Source organism: Ranitomeya variabilis, chromosome 2 (genome assembly GCF_051348905.1).
Source record: "Ranitomeya variabilis isolate aRanVar5 chromosome 2, aRanVar5.hap1, whole genome shotgun sequence".
NCBI lineage: Eukaryota > Metazoa > Chordata > Amphibia > Anura > Dendrobatidae > Ranitomeya > Ranitomeya variabilis.
The window spans coordinates 257,124,868-257,144,458 of NC_135233.1; the positions used below are offsets into that span (position 1 = coordinate 257,124,868).

Here is a 19,591-nt window from a genome sequence, read left to right on the forward strand (position 1 = left end):
AAGGGGGGTCATTTACTTTTTTTTCATTTTGATCACTGCGATAGGCTATATCGCAGTGATCAAAATACTTCTGAAATGAATCTGCCAGCCGGCAGACTCTGCGGGCGCAGTGCGCATGCGCCCGCCATATTGGAAGATGGCGGCGCCCATGGAGAAGCCGGACGGACATCGGGAGGCCCGGTAAGTATGAAGGGGGGGTGATCGGATCACGGGGGGGGGACCGGAGCACAGGGGGGGGGGACCGGAGCACAGGGAGGGGGCACCGGAGCACGGGGGGAGCGGACAGGAGGACGGAGGAGCGGACAGAACGAATTAGGGGGGCGGACCGCGCACCGGAGCACTGGGGGGGCGATCGGTGGGGTGGGGTGGGGGCAGATTAGGTTTTCCAGCCATGGCCGATGATATTGCAGCATCGGCCATGGCTGGATTGTAATATTTCACCGTTTTTTTGGGTGAAATATTACAAATCGCTCTGATTGGCAGTTTCACTTTCAACAGCCAATCAGAGCGATCGTAGCCACGGGGGGGGTGAAGCCACCCCCCCTGGGCTGAAGCACCACTCCCCCTGTCTCTGCAGATCGGGTGAAATCGGAGTTAACCCCTTCACCCGATCTGCAGGGACGCGATCATTCTGTGACACAGCATATGCGTCACAGGTCGGGAAGGGGTTAATGAGAAAAAATTAACTTTTTTGAATTTACCAATCGGCTGCAGTGAAAAAACAGTGAAAAATGTGAAGGTGTCTGAATACTTTCCATACCCACTGTATATCAGTACCGGAGCGTTATAAGAGAGGCCGGTATGTCACATAAGGTGTAATGTCAGGAGGATATATCAGTACTGGAGCGTTATAAGAGGGGCTAATATCAGTCACATACAGCTATAGTAAAAATTAAGAGACCACTGCAAAGTTTTCATTTTCTCTGATTTTCCACTTTATAGGTATATTTTTGAGTAAAATGTAATTTTTTATTTTATTCTACAAACTTCTGACAAAATGTCTCCGAATTTCTAAGCAATAAATTTTGTATTTATTTTCTGAAAAGGAGAAATGGTCAAAAAATTTAAAAAAACACAGTGCTTTCAGGCCTCAAATCATGCAAAGAAAACAAGCTCATAATCATTTAGAAACAACAATACTAATGTTTTAACTCAGGAGAAGTTCAGAAATCAATATTTTGAGGAATAACCATGATTTTTAATCACAGCTTCCGTGCGTCTTGGCATGTTTTCCAACAGTCTTTCACACTGCTCCTGGCACAATAATGTAAGCAGTTCTTCTCTGTTTGATGGCTTGTGACTATCCATCATCCTCTTGATTACATTCCAGAGGTTTTCAATGGGGTTCAGGTCTGGAGATTGGGCTGCCCATGACAGGGATTTGATGTGGTGGTCTCTTAATTTTTGCCAGAGCTGTATGGGCGGCTGGAGTTCGATATGTCTGATCATTTGCTCTTTGTTGGTTATTTTATGTAAAAGTTCAGAAGAAATTTTTTATGGTCTCTGCTTGATGCCAATGATTTAATATATAGTTCTTCCCATCCAGATGCTGGGATTGTACACAGACCTGATACCTATCCCAGCTGAGGGTGCATTCTAGACCACCCTTTTCGCACCAATTTCTCTGCTGTGCTGAGGCTTTGCTACAATGTATCATTGCAGATAAAGGCTAGACAGCGTACATTGACAACCTATCAACTGTGAGAGCAGGACAAGTTTCCAGTTTTCCTTCCCATGGGTTGTGTCTAGAATTCAACACGAATCAGCATTTGATCAAAAATGGGCAATAATAGACTCATCGCCCCAGGAATACCCCAAAATACATAGTTTTCAGCAGAGTAGTAAGCAGCTCCAGTTTTGATTTCCGGTTTGTTGGATTTTCCCAAAAATGCCTTGTCTGTCAGTAAATATGTTCGGGGCTGGACTGTTATACCAGGCACTGCCCATGAGCATGGGTGGCGCTAATTCTGGAAGAAAGCAGCTATGTTGTTGTCCCATACTCCCCTTTAACCAGTGGGTAATCTGACACCCCATAGTGGCCTGACCCCAATGGCAGTGGGATGTACCAGCCACCGTCTCCCATGCTGCAGTCGGCAGTGCACTGGTCGTCAGCCGCCATATTGTGCTCACGTAGGCATTGCGGTTACCATTGAATCTGACACCCAGATGAGCTGCCTAAGTATTGTGTCAGGTTCGCACAGTACCCAATATTAATTTATGCTTATTTTTAGATGTGTTTGTTCCTTCTTTTCTGCAGATGCCCCGAATACGAGTATCTTCCCTGTGCCACCAGACCAATGTCAGCAGCTTTCCTTCCTCTTATCAATCACTCCCATACAGCGCCAGGACGAGGACACCCATGTTAACATGCCCTCTTTTTCCCGATCACCTTCGCCCAGCGCTGGTGGCCGGCAGGAGGCGCTGCAGCATCTGCCTGTGCTCCCAGGTACCTGCCATGCTTCAGTTTTTACAGCATCCCGTCTCCTTCTTGCTGCTTCTTGTGTTATCTCGCACTCGGAGAGGATTACTTATTCACAAGGATGAGCTGACCCAAATCTCCAGGACCAAGGACCCCACCCCAGACCTCACAAATCCTCAAACTGTACCCCTGGAGGATCGTAAGAGGCGACGTCAGAGACTACACACGAGGCCGTCCCACTCCTGCAGTATTTTATGAAAAAAAGACTTCTTGGGAAAAAAAGGGATGAGCAGCGAGCAGCCGCCACGGGGCGGTGTCCACCATGCTGAATTGTGCTTTTTTTGTGAATATGTGATTTTTTTATACATATATGTATAGCATATCTTTTTATTTATTTTTTATGTATTTGTTGTGTCACAAGCTTCTGGGGCCGCGGAGGGTCATATTGGCTGCAATTCACTTTTTTTTTTCTTTCACGGTACATTAACGCATTTTTATTTTATGCAAAAAAAAAAGGTATCGACTCTGTATCAGGTTACTTTGAAAGTAAATTTGTAATTTTATTTTTTATTTTTTTTATGATTTTCTTGTCCTGATATTTTTGTGTACTGCAGAACAAGAAGTTACAAATATTCCCTAAGGAGTAGAATTTAAAAAAAAGGATTGTTCAGTTTATACTTTGTAGGTTTCTTTTTTAAACTGAAAAAATGTACCGGTAAATATACCGTAATAAAAAATTGTATATATGTATGCAGTACCTAGCTGTAGCCACAAGGGGTGCTAGTGAGAACGGCTGTATCTGCCTTACCTGTGGTGGTGGTGGTGGTGGGTACAGTCATTTTGGGGTTTTTCATGGCAGCAGAAAAGAAACCTATGAAATATAAGAAATTAACAAGTCATTAGGTTCTTCCTGGACTCCCCAAAAACAAAACCTTCATAAATAAAATGATTGTGACAGCAGCACAGCAAACAATCATCGTCCTGTGCGGCTGCCATATTATATTTAATAAAAACTACTTTGGGGATATTTATGGAGTTGGCTTTCTAGCAATTTTCTATGACCTGCAGGATTTCTAGTAGAATTCCGATTTTTCCATCAGTCAAAGACTGGATGTTGCAGGATCTGAAACCACTGGGTAGCTCCATCAGAGAAAGGCTTTGGATATATTAGGGAATTGCAAAATAAGCGAATGCATTCTGTGCAGTACGGAAACCTCCACATCAATCCATTATCTGCACTGGATGATGGTGGCAGTAGTCTATACTAGTTTCTGAAGGAATGTGCCAATTCTGGTGGGGGCCAAGCTCCGTCACTGGACCATTGCCAAAATAAGACCCCATTATCTGCTTGGTACATAAGCCACCGGGGTCCTGAGAAGCGAGTGCATTATATCTGTATGTACCTCGGCGTTCCTATTATACACCATTTAACTCCCTTGCTGCTGGATAAGGCTACGCTCACATTTGCGTTGTTGGGCGCCGCGTCATCGACGGATACCGACGCATGCGTCATGGACCCCTATCTTTAACAAGGGGGGCGCATGGACATGCGCCGGTATGCGTTGTAATGCGTTTTACGACGCATGCGTCATATTGACGCACAAGACAGGGCGCAGAGGACGCTACTTGTAGCGTTTTCCCTGCGCCAAAACTCCTGATCTTTACTATCTTATGACAATGCATGCGTCGCAAAACGCTGCGTTGTGTACATGCGTTGTTGGTTGCGTCGCCGACGCTGCGCCCAACAACGCAAATGTGAACGTAGCCTAAGACCGTTATGAATGTAATATAGTGGTTAAGGCTTGGATGAAGACTGGTGCCCTCTTATAGAGCGGTGGTCTAGGACCCTCTAGCGACAGCTTCAGGACCACAAACGTGTGATATCAAAGGGCATACTACACAATGCCAAAGACTCTGGCCATGGGTGCAGTGCTGCTGCCATTCTGGGGTCCGAATTGTCTGTAGCCCCCCCCCCCCCCCCCCATAGGCTTCTATGGCTGAGCTTTGCTGCTGCGGAGGTCTTGCACATACCGCGGACGGCTCCAGTACTGGGCTCGCTCTGGGGTGATATCTTATCTGTGTGGCTTTGTATATAAATTCTTGGCTCATCCCGTCCTGAGATTTCTGATAAAGTCATGGCCAGCCCAGTCCAGACCCCAAAGCACGTCACCAGTAACATTACTGAGGAGGGCACTGGCTCCACACAGTAAATAAAGTTTAATGGTTGTATAATGAAGTTCTCCACATTTCTAACAGTCCCTTGATTTATCTTTTCAAGCCTTTTCCTAAGGGCTCATACCCACTTGCTAGAAAAAAAAAAAACGGTCCGTAATCTGGATCGAAAAAATTGGATGCAAACTATGCGATTGTCACGCAAGTTCAATGCGATTTTTAATCGCACCATCCGTATGACATCCGTATGCAATGCGTTTTTTTCTCTGCAACTATATTTTTACAATCATTTACAGGACCATTTACAGTGTTCTATGCCACATAATGGTAAGGTATCTGTAAAAAACAAACGGAAAACGGATGGTGTGTATTCGTGCGTTTTTTTCTCTCGCACCCATTGTCTTGCATTGGCCAGTCTCTTCCGAGACCCTCTGCAAATCGTAGCATGCTGCAATTTTTTTCTCAGTCCGATTTCGGCTGAGAAGTAAATCGCAAATGAGATGTCACCTATTGAATAACATTGGTCCGAGTACAATCTGATTTTTTATCGGATTGAACTCGTCCGTTTTGCTCGCAAGTGAGTATGAGCCCTAAGAGTAAAAGTTTGGGTCTTCAGCATTTTTATTTTTGCACCCTCTTTTGCATTAGGTCTTTTCTTCAGCCCTTATAAGGTTTTTTTTTTTGCATTTGCCCAGTCTTTATTATCTAGATATTTTTGGCTAAATCATCACTTACGACTGTTAAGACCGACTTAAACCATGCGGGGATTGTCTGTGTATGTGATGCAATCCCTGCATGCTTTGTGGCTGTCTAACAGCCGCGAAACATGGGGCCGCGGGGACTCAACATGTCGCTCGAGCACCCGCGATACTCAATGCATACCCAAGCACCCTAGGCAAACTCGAGTAACGAGCATTTGCTATCATCGCTACTAAAAAGCATAAACGGAACAAAAAAGAGGCCAAAAAAAAGCATCTTTACACCAAAATCATCAAAAATTGTTGCCAATTTGGACGTAAAATTTGCTAGTGCATAAAGAAAGCCAGGACAAAACAAAAAAGAGCAGCAGTAATGTTGGATCTTTTGTCATCTGATCACCGTTTGCAAGCTGCAGTCTTTTGTCCCTGACTACAATGTTGCAGGTAGGATGCGCAAATTAACAAAAAGGGTGGGGTTAAATAACAGAGAAACAGCGCCACACTAGTCTGTGGGTCATGTCTATGATTGCAGCTGGATTTCATGTAAATAAATGGGGTTTAGCTGCAATCTCAGACACAACCTGAGGGTGGCGCTGTTCTTAGAAGAAGGAGCCATGTTTTTCTACTCCTGTACAACCTCTTTAATTTACCCCGTTACACCAGCACTTCGTGAACTGATGTAAGTCCTATGCTAGGTTCGGTTGTGCAGAGCGGGCTCAGGAGCCGAGTTACATAGTGGCAACCAAGGCTTGCACCGACCGCAGCTGCTTAACCATTTAAATACTGCTGTCTCTGACCGCGGCTTTTAAATTGCATTGGGTTGAAGCAGCCAAAGACGTGCCTGCAATGAGCCAATGGGAGTTGGGCCTGTATATACAGTATATAGAATTATTTTTTTTTTTTAAGTTTAAATCGCCCCCAGTTTAAAAAAAAATATATAAAAATTAATATACTTGGTATTGTCGCGTCTGTAAACATCCGATTTTTCAAAATTTTAAATAAAAATAATTTAAACTATAAATTCAGTGCAGGAAAAAAAATTCTTTGGGCCTCATATAAATGTTGACACCAACCAAATTTTTTTTTTTTTTTTTTATAAATTTCTGGGGGTTTTTTAACCACTAAAATATTTATAAAAATTAGATAAGTTTGTTATAGCCGTATCTGTACTGACCTGGACAATTATATTACCAGGTCCTTTTTACTGCACAATGAGCGCCATAAATACAAAATAAAAACGCAGAAAATCCCCCGTTCATGAAAGGGTTAATATAAATGATTTTCTGCATGCAGTGACGTCAGGTGCAGGAGACCGGAAACTTTGTGTTGGTCAAAGTGAAATTCAATGCACCCTGACAGCAGAGTCTACAGCGAATGTGCAGCACGGGGTACGCAGCCGACATGGCGACCAATGCACAATTCCATTAACCTGTCTAGTAGAATTCAGTACAGAGCCGCTGATGGCTGCAAGCTGGGACCTGGCGTCATCTGCGGCGTTACTGCAGGGAACAGCCCAGCCACTTCTTATAGTGTTAGTAATTAACAGCATGAATCTGCGTCATGTGACCTGATCCCCCCACTACACCAGTGTGACCATGTCTCGGCTGCTAACACACGTTCAGTTACAGAAATGATGAGAATTGCCAGGTTAGCGGGCGTTACCACAAAGGATAATACATGTCAGCTTTTCATCTGCTTCCCTGTGGGGTGGCATTAGGATGGGTATCCCCAGCTGCTGCCCTCCACAGATATTACCTGCATGCCCTCTAATGTGTACAGTTATGAGAATCGCCACCCTTTAATACCAAGTCATTCTAGGCCCAGCATACAGGACTGAGATCAGTTAGTGCTGTACCATGCACAAAATTAAAGTGGTCCACTGTGGCTAAATCTGTCATAAAGCATCTCTGTCAGAACCGGCAGATAAACTTCAGACTATAACGCTACTGGTATATATTAATATATGCAGTTTATTCACTACTATATATTAAGGTATGCAGTTTATTCACTGCTGGTATATACGAATATATACAGTTTATTCACTACTAGTATATGTTAATATATGCAGTTTATTCACTACTAGAATATCTTAAGGGTTGCAGTTTAAACTGCATATATTAGTATATACCAGCAGTGAATAAACTGCATACCTTAATATATACTATTGAATAAACTGCATGTTAATATATACTAGTAGTGAATAGACTGCATATATTCGTATACATCAGCAGTGAATAAACCGCATACCTTTATACTAGTAGTGAATAAACTGCATATATTAGTATATACCAGCAGTGAATATTCACTACTAGCATATATTAATATGTGCAGTTTATTCACTACTAGTATATATTACGGTATGTCGTTTATTCACTGCTGGTATATACTAATATATGCAGTTAATTCACTACTAGTATATATTAAAGGTATGGAGTTTATTCACTGCTGGTATATACTAATATCTGCAGTTTATTCACTACTGATATATATATATATATATATATATATATATATATATATATATATATATATATATATATTAATATATGTGGTTTATTGACTGCTGGTACACATTAATATCTACGGTTTATTCACTGCTGGTATATATTAATATATGCAGTTTATTCACGGCTGGTATATACTAATATATTCAGTTTATTCACTACTGGTACATATAAATTTATGCACTTTACTCTGGTAGTATATACTGCTAGATGCAAATTATTCACTACTGATGTATATTAGTATATGCAGTTTATTCACTGCTGGTATATTTTGATGTATGCAGTTTATTCACTGCTGATACCTATTAATATATGCAAACTTATTCACTGCTGGTATATACTAATATATGCTGGTATACATTTATGGGTGCAGTTTATTTACTGCTGACTAGACTTATGTATACAGCAGATTTGGATGTCCCAGTTAAGCTTTAGAAATACAATTTTATATTTTATTAACGGACAATTAGCTTGTATGAGGCCCAGAAATACCTGCCGGCAGCCCTGCCAAAGTATAACATATCCTTAAAATAAGTGGATTTATTATTTTATTTTTTAGCCTGCAATTCCTAACTTCCTGTAAATCCAGCATCCACCACTAGATCTTTAGATAAAAATGGGATGTTCAGAGGTGGACACGCGTACACATATATGGGAGTGAAGAAGGCATGGCCATACTAATGTGGGTGTGGTTTATGGTCGCGATGGCTTTATTTTTACAGGAGGTAAATACAATTTTGCAAAACCTGCTTGTGCTACATCCATCCATGCACTCTCCTCCTCTTCTGCATGTCTCGTTGCCTTGTCTACAGCTTTATGGAAACTAAATGACTGTGTGATCCCGATAAATGACTCAAACGCTCGTTCGTCAGTGTTACAATCTGCATGTGGGAAACGCTACAAATATCTAAAGATACAAATTATTTTTTACCAAAAGGAAGATAAGAGGAGAAACTGCTCTGTGCGGCACTCACATCAGGGTTTGGTATCAATGGGAACAAAAAAAAAGGTAGAATATTTATAAATTGTATTTTTATTTTATTTGGATTTTATTTTATTTTTTATAAATGTTCAATAAAACACATTCATCATTCCGCACTTTACATTAGATCGCTCTGGTTTTCTTTACTGATTTTATGACATGTACAAAAGCTTTGGGTAAAACTGGTGTACAGAGGAGAGACCGATGTCATGGTTGGTAAGGAAAGCAGTTACATCATATAATTTTGTCTGCCCTCAGACACCACTTGGGGGCGCTCCCTGTATACAGAGATACATGATAAGGTTCTGTCTGCAGCCACCACTAGGGGGAGCTCCCTGTATACATAGATACATGATAAGAATCTGTCTGCAGCCACCACTAGGGGGAGCTCCCTGTATCCAGAGATACATAAGATTCTGTCTGCAGCCACCACTAGAGGGAGCTCCCTGTGTACAGAGATACATAAGATTCTGTCTACAGCCACCACTAGGGGGATCTCCCTGTGTACAGAGATACATGATAAGATTCTGTCTACAGCCACCACTAGGGGGAGCTCCCTGTATACAGAGATACATGATAAGATTCTGTCTACAGCCACCACTAGGGGGAGCTCCCTGTATACAGAGATACATGATAAGATTCTGTCTGCAGCCACCACTAGGGGGAGCTCCCTGTATATAGAGATAATTAGTAAGATTCTGTCTGCAGCCACCACTAGAGGGAGCTCCCTGTATACAGAGATACATGATAAGATTCTGTCTGCAGCCACCACTAGGGGTAGCTCCCTATATACAGAGATACATGATAAGATTCTGTTTGCAGCCACCAATATTATCGTGTATCTCTGTATACAGGGCGCTCCCCCTAGTGGTGGCTTCAGACAGAATCTTATCATGTATGTCTGTATGCAGGGAGCTCCCCCTAGTGGTGACTGCAGACAGGATCTTATCATGTATCTCTGTATACAGGGAGCCCCCCCTAGTGGTGGCTGGAGACAGAAATTATCATATATCTCTGGAGGATCAAGGACATTATACCAGGAAGGGGCCCAAGATGAAGATATACCTGGAAGGTGCCCAGCATGGGGGGATAGCATTACAGGAAAGAGGCACAGAATGGGGCACATTATCCACAGAAAGGGGCCAGGATGTGGGATATTATTACAGGAAGGTGGCAGGATAGAGGACATTATTACAGGATAGGATACATTGTTAAATGAGTGGTCAAACATGTATGTGCTCACAGGATCTGGAATGCTACAAGGGCTCATACATCTGGCAAACATGCAGGTGGGGGCCCAGGTCCAAATTTTGCATCAGGGCCCATGAGGCGCTACTTACATCACTGGGAATATACATTCTCTTGGTTGCTCCTTAGCATTTGACTGTATAGATCTGCTGTAGTGATTATTTCCCATATGTGGGATTATCACATATTACTGAGGGTTTTTTCACTGTACATTTTGTTTACCATTACTGATGATTTCTACTTATAGTCATACCATGAAATGTATGAACGGTGCCATTTAGCACTTGTAAAAGAATTTTTAGATATTATTGATTTTTTTTACACTTTAACAAAAAGCAAATTACATTTGATTTGGAGGGGTTTTCGGAACACACATTGATGGTCTATCCTTAGTGTACAATGTGAATGCAGAAAAAAAAGAAAGTACATTAAATTTACCAATAACTCAGATAAGGGCTGAAACAAAAAACCATCATAGGAATCTAAGCAGCCAATCACTACCCATAGTGACCCAGAAACGGTCAACCACCTGTGCATGAAAGAAGAAGATTTCTTAGCAGATACTTGACCCACAGATTGGAAAAGAAAATGAATTTGAATAATATAGATTACAATTCAGTATGTTTCATGACTTATCCTGAATTACAACCAGTATTACACTCACTATACTACTAGTGCAGTCACGGTGTACATACATACTGATCCTGTACTTATCATGAGTTACATCCTGTATTAGGGTATGTGCACACGTATTTTTGAGGGCTGCGGATTTTTCTGCAGCGGATTTCACAAATCCGCAGGTAAAAGGCACTGCGTTTTACCTGCGGATTTACCGCGGTTTTTATGCGGATTTTGTGTGGATTCCACCTGCGGTTTTACACCTGCGGATTCCTATTATGGAGCAGGTGTAAACCGCAGCGGAATCCGCACAAAGAATTGACATGCTGCGTTTCCGCGCGTTTTTTTCCACAGCATGGGCACTGGGGATTGCGTTTTCCATAGGTTTACATTGTACTGTAAACACATGGAAAGCTGCTGCAGACCTGCAGCTGCAGATCCACAGCAAAATCCGCAACGTGTGCACATAGCCTTATACTCCAGAGCTGCACTCACTATTCTGCTGGTGCAGTCACTGTGTACATACACTCCCTGACAGAAGTTATGTCGCTTATCCATGTTATGTAAATAAAAGCTTATAACCTGACGTTAAATTCATCCATTGGTTGTATAAATGATTCTTTTGAAAGCTGAAACCCTGCGAAATGTGGTTTAGGTTAAGAAAATAAATTGGCATCAATGAAGAAATGTTGATCAGTTAATGGACACAGAATGGTCAGATATTGGCAAGACAAAAGATTTTAAAAATCGGTCCAATTTTGATGCAGGAGAGTTGGACACGTGTATTACAAGTGTCATGCCTTTTTTATGCGAGTACAATCTATTTTTAAATAGAAAAGACGTAGGGCACCACTGTAGATAATTCTGGTATCGCCTATAGCAAGTAATATATACTAGTGCAAAAAACAAGACAAAGACAAGCTATATAAATGGGGATCACTAGACATGATAAAATAGATAATCTTTTATTAAGTAACAACTACACAAAAACAATGAATAAAAACAAGTCAAAAACATGACACAAGACATGATCAACCGCAATTAGGATGACCAATCCTGTAGGGCAAATAGATGAATAATGCTATCTTTGTAAATCATATACAGGACCCATGTAAATTAGACTAAACAAGTAATATATAAACCCCTCACAATAAATATGCTCTATGCATCTCCTGTAGCGCAATGAAAGAATTAAAATATTAATAAGGTTATAACAACTGCTATAAGATGAAGGTTAAATACCAAAAATCAGCCATAAAGCATGATGAAAACAAGATATAATATGAAAAGTGCTGCTGGAAAGAGCAGGGATCCAAAGGGTAAGGAATACCTACATCAACCAAGTAATGATGCCAATGGTGTGTATTGATAAGAGAGCATAATAACCAGCAATAAGTCCATGTATCTGACAGGGCAGAAACCGCCCAACGTGTGTCGCCACAAGCTTGTGGTTTCCTCCTATTACATCTTATCGCTGCTTTTTTGGTATTTAACTTTCATCTTATAATCCAGACTTAAGTCGCAGTGATCGCCTTAAACTTCCGACGCCATCCTACCTCAGGGAAGATGGTGTCAGCATCCTGGGCTGCGCCCTCCCCCATCCGGTCTCCCGATCGCTGGGATTGGCAGTTCAATTCTCAGCCAATCGCAGCCTCTCTCATTGGCTGAAACAGTGAGGTCCCAGGCTAGGATCGAGTACCGATGTACTCGATCTTAGGCCGGTGCCTGGCAACGCCAGGCATCGGACAAAACTGCTTAGGTTGGCGCTATCGACGATCATATTGATTGGCCCAATCACAGGGCACAGCGGCGGTGTTACCGCACTGTGCCCCGCCAGTACTGGCCTGGATCAGTGCTGTAATAGCACCGATCCTAGGCCGATGCCTAGGACAGGCCTAGTATGGCCTGCAGCTGCTGATTGGTGCGATCGATGTAATCGTCAATGGCGCCAATCACAGGGCACAGCTGCAGTGTGACTGCGTTGTGCCCTGCCAGTGACCTGCCTAGGATCGGAGCTGTGAGCTCCGATCCTGGGCAGGTGCCTAGCAACACCGGTGTCACCAGGGCCACCTCTGATTAGTGGGATCGATGTGATCATCGATCCTACCAATGACATATCACAGCAGCGGAATGACCGCTCTGTGACCTGTCTGTCACCTGTGGGTGACCTGTCTGACTAGCTGAGGATTCCTGCAGAGCGGTCACACAGCTAGATCTCCTCCTGTGCTGGGACGTGTGGTGCCACAGTAGCCTGTGACCACAATTCCTGCTGAAGAAAGAAAGAAGAGAGACTACAACCGTATGTGTTGATCCTGATCCCTGCCTCATCTCTCTTCATCCACCCCCATCCCCCCGTTGCACCACCTACATGCGCACCTTTAGCAGCCGCCGAGCGTTGATTGGTGACACAGTTCATCTATCAACACTCGTGCTTGCTTTTTTTCTCAGCCCCCTTTGCGCCAACTCCATATGCACATCCCGCCGAACTTTGATATGTGACGCAGTTCATTTATCAGAGCTCGTGCCTGCCGGTTTCCTTTTTTTTTTTCACCCTCCTTTGCGCCACCTGACTACAACCACAAGTGTTGATCCCTGCCCGATCTCTCTTCATCCCCCCCATCCCCCCTTTTTTTACCCCCTCCACCCCCCTTTGCGCCGCCGAACTTTGATAAGTGACGCAGTTCACTTATCAGAGCTAGGGCCTGCTGTTTTAGACTTTTATTTTCACAGGCATTTTTTTTCTCCCTATTTGTTTTTTTCTTTTAGCTTTTTCTTTTCAGATAATAGTTTGCACCAATCACTATCCCCCCCCACACACACATACAGTTAGAAATAAAGTACACACAAAGCATCATATTCACACAAAAAATGTCCAACCTGTCACGTTCATCCCAACAGCGCTATTCATTGGAGGAGGCATATTCTTTCCTTGCCTCCGACACTGATAGCGAGGGAGAGGATCCCACATTTTTACACTTTTTGGATTCTTCATCCTCCTCATTTTCCTCCTCGGGTCCTGCTTAACCATCACGCAGACGTCCCAGGACAGAAGATGAGGCAGCGCCCACGCATGAAGATGAACCAGCGCACCCCTCTTCAGACCCCGTATGAACCTCGCCCCAAAAAAATTACGAGCCACTGATTCCTGATTTTGTGGCACAATCAGGAATCAAGTTTGACACCACCGTCCTCACAGAAATAGACTTTTTCAAAGTCTTTTTCTGAGGATTTTGTTAACCTCATGGTGGAGCAAACTAATTTGTACGCTCGGAAATTTTTAGCGCAAAACCCCGGTTCATCATTTTCTAACTGGTCTCCTGTAGACGCAGTTGAAATGATGCAGTTTTGGGGCCTGGTCCTTCATATGGGGATCCTGAAGAAGCCAGAAGTTCGGCAATTTTGGAGTGTTGATATTTTATACAACACTCCAGTGTTCCGAATGGTCAAGGCCCAGATGCGTTTTGAGGCCATCCACAAATTCCTGCATTATACTGATAATGCACAGTGTCCCGCACGAGATGACCCCAACTTTGACCGTCTGTTCAAAGTTCGGCCGGTCATCGAACACTTCAGCAAAAAGTTTACTGAAGTATACGTGCCCCAATGGAACTTCTATGTGGATGAGTCCTTGGTTCACTTTAAGGTAAGGCTCAGATTCCATCAGTACCTGCCCAACAAGAGGGCCAGGTACGGATTCAAACTCTATAAGCTGTGTGAGAGTACTTCAGGGTACACCTACAGCTTTAGAGTCTTAGAAGGGAAGGACACCAGGATTGAACCTCGAGTGTCCCCTGTCCTGGGAGTGAGTGGGAAAATTGTGTGGGATTTGGTGCACCCACTGCTGGATGAAGGTTATCTACACCAATAACTTTTATTCCAGCATCCCACTCTTCAGATCCCTCTCTGCGCGAAGTACCGCAACCTGCGGTACCATCCGCAAAAATCCGAGAGGCCTCCCGAAAACGCTACTTGGGCAGCTGCTGAGAAGGGGTGACAGCAGAGCCCAATGTAGCGACCACCTGCTCATGGTCAAGTACAAGGAAAAGAGGGATGTCCTTCTCTTGACCACCATACATGGTGATGGCAGCACCCTCAGCACTGTACGAGGTACCTCTACACAGGTCAGGAAACCGGACTGTGTACTGGGATACAACAAAAACATAGGGGCCGTTAATCTCTCCGATCAACTCATCCAACCATACAGTGCTTTGAGAAAGGCCAGGGTATGGTACAAAAAGCTGGCCTTGCACATCATACAAATGGCAATGCTCAACGCTTTCCTGCTGTCACGATGTGCACGCTACACCGATACGTCGCACCTTCAGTTCCAGGAGGTAGTGGTTAAGGCCCTGATGTTTGGCACCAGGGAAGGAGAGGACCCCAGTACTTCCGGAACCAAAGGTGCTCGTATCGTACCAGGTCAGCATTTCCAGCAAAAAGAGGTAAGTCGCAAAAATGGTGCCGAGTGTGTTACAAAAGGGAATACGCAAGGAAACCATTTATCAATGCAACACCTGCCCCATAAAACCTGGCCTGTGTATGAAGGATTGCTTTAAATTGTACCACACATCCATGCACTACTAATTTACTTTACAGGAAACAGTAGATTAGTTTCAAAAAGAGGGAACATCTAGATACGTTCCTTGGGGGTTGTAGTTTCCAAAATGATGTCACTTATGTTTTGTTTTTTTACTGTTTAGGCACATCGGGGGCTCTGCAAACAGAACATGACGCCCGCAGACCATTCCATCAAAGTCTGTGTTCCAAAACGTCACTACTTCCCTTCCGAGCCCTGACGTGTGCCCAAACAGTAGTTTTCTCCCACATATGGGGTACCAGCGTACTCAGGACAAATTGGACAACAACTTTTGGGGTCCAATTTCTCCTGTTACTCTTGGGAAAATTAAAAATTGGGGACTAAAAGATCATTTTTGTGGGAAAAAAATAGGATTTTTTATTTTCACGTCCGGGCATTATAAACTTTAGTTCAAAGCTCTCACTACACATCTAGATACGTTCCTTAGGGGGGTCTAGTTTCCAAAATGGGGTCACTTGTGCAGGGTTTCTACTTTTTAGGCACATCAGGGGCTTGCCAAACACGACATGGCGTCCGATGTCAATTCCAGCCAAGTTTAGCTTGAAAAAGTCAAACGGCGCTCCTTCCCTTCCGAGCCCAAACAGTGGTTTCTCCCCACATATGGGGTATCAGCGTACTCAGGACAAACTGGACAACAACTTTTGGAGTCCATTTTCTCCTTTTACCCTTGGGAAAATAAACAATTGTTGCTGAAAGATCATTTTTGTGACTAAAAAGTTAAATTTTCTCCTTCTACGTTGCTACTGCTCCTGTGAAACACATGAAGGGTTAATAAACTTCTTGAATGTGATTTTGAGTACCTTGAGGTGTGCAGTTTTTAGAATGGTGTCACTTTTGGGTATTTAACCCTTATTACTTCCAAAAGAAAATAAAGAATTGGTTCCAGAATTGTGCTGATGTAAAGTAGACATGTGGGAAATGTTATTTATTATATTGTGTGATGTATTTCTCTGTTTTAAGGGCATAAAAATTATAAAAGTTTGAAAATTGCAAAATTTTTGCCAGATTTCCGTTTTTTTACACAAATAAACGCAAGTTAAAGTATATCGAAGAAATGTTACCACTAACGTGAAGCACAATATGTCACGAGAAAACAGTCTCAGAATCACCAAGATCCGTTGAAGCATTCCGGAGTTATAACCTCATAAAGGGACAGTAGTCAGAATTGTAAAAATTGGCCCAGTCATTAACGTGCAAACCACCCTCAGGTGCAAAGGAGTTAATACTGAGTTTTGTATAAGGAAAGCTGGGGGCTGGGCAAAAAAAACACATTTTTTTTTTGCAATTATTTTGTGTCAAAGAACTGATGATCCCCTGAAGACAGAAGATACTCAGACTGGTACTAAGATCAGGCCATCACTTCATAGATCTGTAAGATTGCGAAGTGAACACTGGAGGTCGCTCTCACCCCACAGGGGACAAGACCTAGCCTCCATTAAGAGTGCTGGTGTATCTGTCACACAGAAGGTGGACTGAATGCATTGGTGAAACAAGGGGGATCCTAAAAAACAGGAGGAACCTCTATACTCCACAGATATACTTGTCATATAGCAGCAGCCATACATACTAGAGAAAAGCAGAGTTGGGAGCGCAGAGGTTGCAGACGAGCCGAGACCTTGGTGACACATTTTGCACTGGAGGTTCACATGAAATAGTTTAGGGCAAAGCATGCTCGGACTTGTAGTACTAACTTTTTCAGGGATGCAGATTGCTAGGCATAAGTTGAGGTAGGACTTTTCTTGCCTGGCAATGCATGCTGGAGCCTGTAGTACCATGACATTTTTAGCTGAAAAGTTTGCCCATGTCCACAAGGGCAACCTGCAGCCTAGGGGGCCCACAAAGGTTGCTTTGGATCACACTACATAGTTACCAAATTTACTAATTATTGCTACAGTCTGCACCCTAGCTTCCATGCAGCTTATGGTCCCTACATGCCCAAAAAATCCACATGTAATTGTCCAATTTGTGTGAACAGAGTTGTAAGAGCCCCTAATCACGTGCAGAATCCGGACCCTCATAGATGGAGTCTATGGTGCAATGTTACAAGGTGGGCATGGAGGGGCAGCTGTGACTGAAGAGGCTGTGGAGCTGCAGGGATGGATTGGGAAGAAGACCCAGAATGTGCACAGGCTCAGAGGCAGCCCCGACGTGACTGTATTATGTAATCTGTGGAATAGATTTATGTAATGTGACTACAACTCCCATCTGGCTGTGCCCGCTAAGTGAGCATTACAGGGGGGGTAGTTCAGCGGCAGCTGCTCTGCTGACAGTCGGCCATTGCTGGTGTCAGAGTCCAGGCCATGGGAGTTACAGTCATTACACAAACAGATGTGCGCTGACAAGATGAAGGGCCGAACCGCAACTTTATGTACAGACCAAAGCACAAGGCAGTAAAGACCGGCCAAATTTATAGGGACATACGAGCTGTAAAATTAAATCACTGTCCTCTGGGTGGGAACCGCTGTCCGCTATAATCATATGATCACCAGGGCTCAGGGGTCCATATTACATAGTCAGGGGGGTTACACCAATATACATAGATATAAAAAGGAGGCTGGCTCAGCCACTCAACAAGCCCCCTTGTCTACTAAGGACAATGCATAGACATAAGTGGTCTGGCTTAGTGATTGACATGAATGGTCAGCCAGCCTCCTTCTCTGCTAAGGACAATGCATAGACATAAGAAGGGGTCTGGCTTAGTGACTGACATGAGTGGTCAGCCAGCCCCCTTTTCTGCTAAGGACAATACATGAATATAAGAAGGAGTCTGGCTTAAGTACTGCGTGGTCAGCCAGCCTTCTTCTCACAGAGCACTGGACCCATGTCTGCACAGGAAAGGCCAGAGCAGAGGACCCAAAGCGGAGCTGCTGAGCTCGGGACCAGGGGGCATTACTGAAGATGGGGACCTGCGTTGACAGATCCTATTAGTGATCGTTTGCGTATAATTCTGGGACTCCCCTCAATATATTGTTGCATTTCCATCTGGTTTTCCAGAGCTCTTATCATAGAGACATGATGGGAGAGACTGCAATTTGATGGATGGAGGCAGAGGACTACATGGAGACAAGAGAAAGAAAGCAGCCAGAGGGGAGCTGTAAAAGAGCGGCGGCGGGGCTGCTGTACATGTGGAGGTTATGTCTGTAATTACAGCCATAAAGAAGATAGAGTTTTGGCAGATATATATCGAGGAGGAGAAATCTTCGCCAACAGGGCACTGCCCCAGAGTTGCAATATATGGAGGAAATATGCAGAGTATTTAGGAAATGTCTTTCATATACAGAAGCAAATCAGGAATAGAGGAGCCTGGGCCTCAGTGCACGCAGCAGCCGGGAGCGTGCCAGCAACGCTGCGGGAATCAGGGGTCTTAGTGCATATATACTACGCATAGAAAAGTAGTGCCCCGCGGCCTAATTATTGAATTCCAGTTTCACCTTCAATCCCAGTACCCCTGGTCTATAACATCTGGCCCCATCGCCCCCCATTGTATAGCTTCCAGCCCCCCCAATGTCATCTGCATTTATTCCCATGTGACAGAACAGCCGGTGGTGCAGAGCTCACGGACCCCGGTGCAGTCCTATAATAGGAACACCAGGGTAACAAGTCATTTCATGACATTTCTTCCTTCTGAATGTTCCCCATCACCTGTGAGTGATATTAATGAGAAGTGGAAGGAAACCGCAGCAGCTCAGCCACAAAGTGCAGACCCTGTAACATTACAGAGCATGCGCCGAGTGCTGAGGTGCAAAAGGCAGAAGAGTCACTCACCACCGCTCTGCTGACCCCATAACTACAGATCCCAGACCTCCTCTGGTATAACAGCACAAACACTGCGCCCCTACCCGGAGCTTCATGGCCGAGCAGCTGCATGCAGCCGTACATCACCAAGCACAATGCCGAGCGTTGGATGTAGTGGTGTAAAGCCGCCACTGTTATGTTTGGCTGGTGGTTAGGAGCACTAGAAATGACCAGATGAGCAAACTAGCAATACAGGACGAGCTCTGGGAAGTGGGAGCTCTGCTGACCGCAACCCCTAATCCTATCACAACAACTAGAAATAGCCGTGGAGCGTTCCTGACTCTGCCTAGACGCCTCTTCACAGCCTAAGAGCTAACTACCCCTAAAGACAGCCTACCTTGCCTCAGAGAAATTCCCCAAAGAAATAGGCAGCCCCCACATATATTGACTGTGAGTTAAGATGGAAGTCACAAACACAGGAATGAAATAGGTTTCAGCATAGGAGGCCAGGCTAACTAAACAGACAGAGGATAGAAAAGGTATCTTTGCGGTCAGCATAAAAAAACTAACAAAAAACCACGCAGAGTGTGCAAAAGAAACCACCACACCGACTCACGG

The 19,591-nt window shown here is 43.9% G+C and overlaps 1 protein-coding gene across 1 annotated transcript in view; it reads left to right on the forward strand.

Moving 5' to 3' along the window:
• Positions 1-5,524, forward strand: part of NCS1 (neuronal calcium sensor 1) — a 156,258-nt gene extending 150,734 nt beyond the window's left edge. The window contains exon 8 of the mRNA XM_077284765.1: positions 2,258-5,524. The gene's annotated coding sequence lies outside the window, so the exon portion shown is untranslated. The remainder of the gene's footprint in view (positions 1-2,257) is intronic.
• The last annotated feature ends 14,067 nt before the right edge of the window (positions 5,525-19,591 follow it).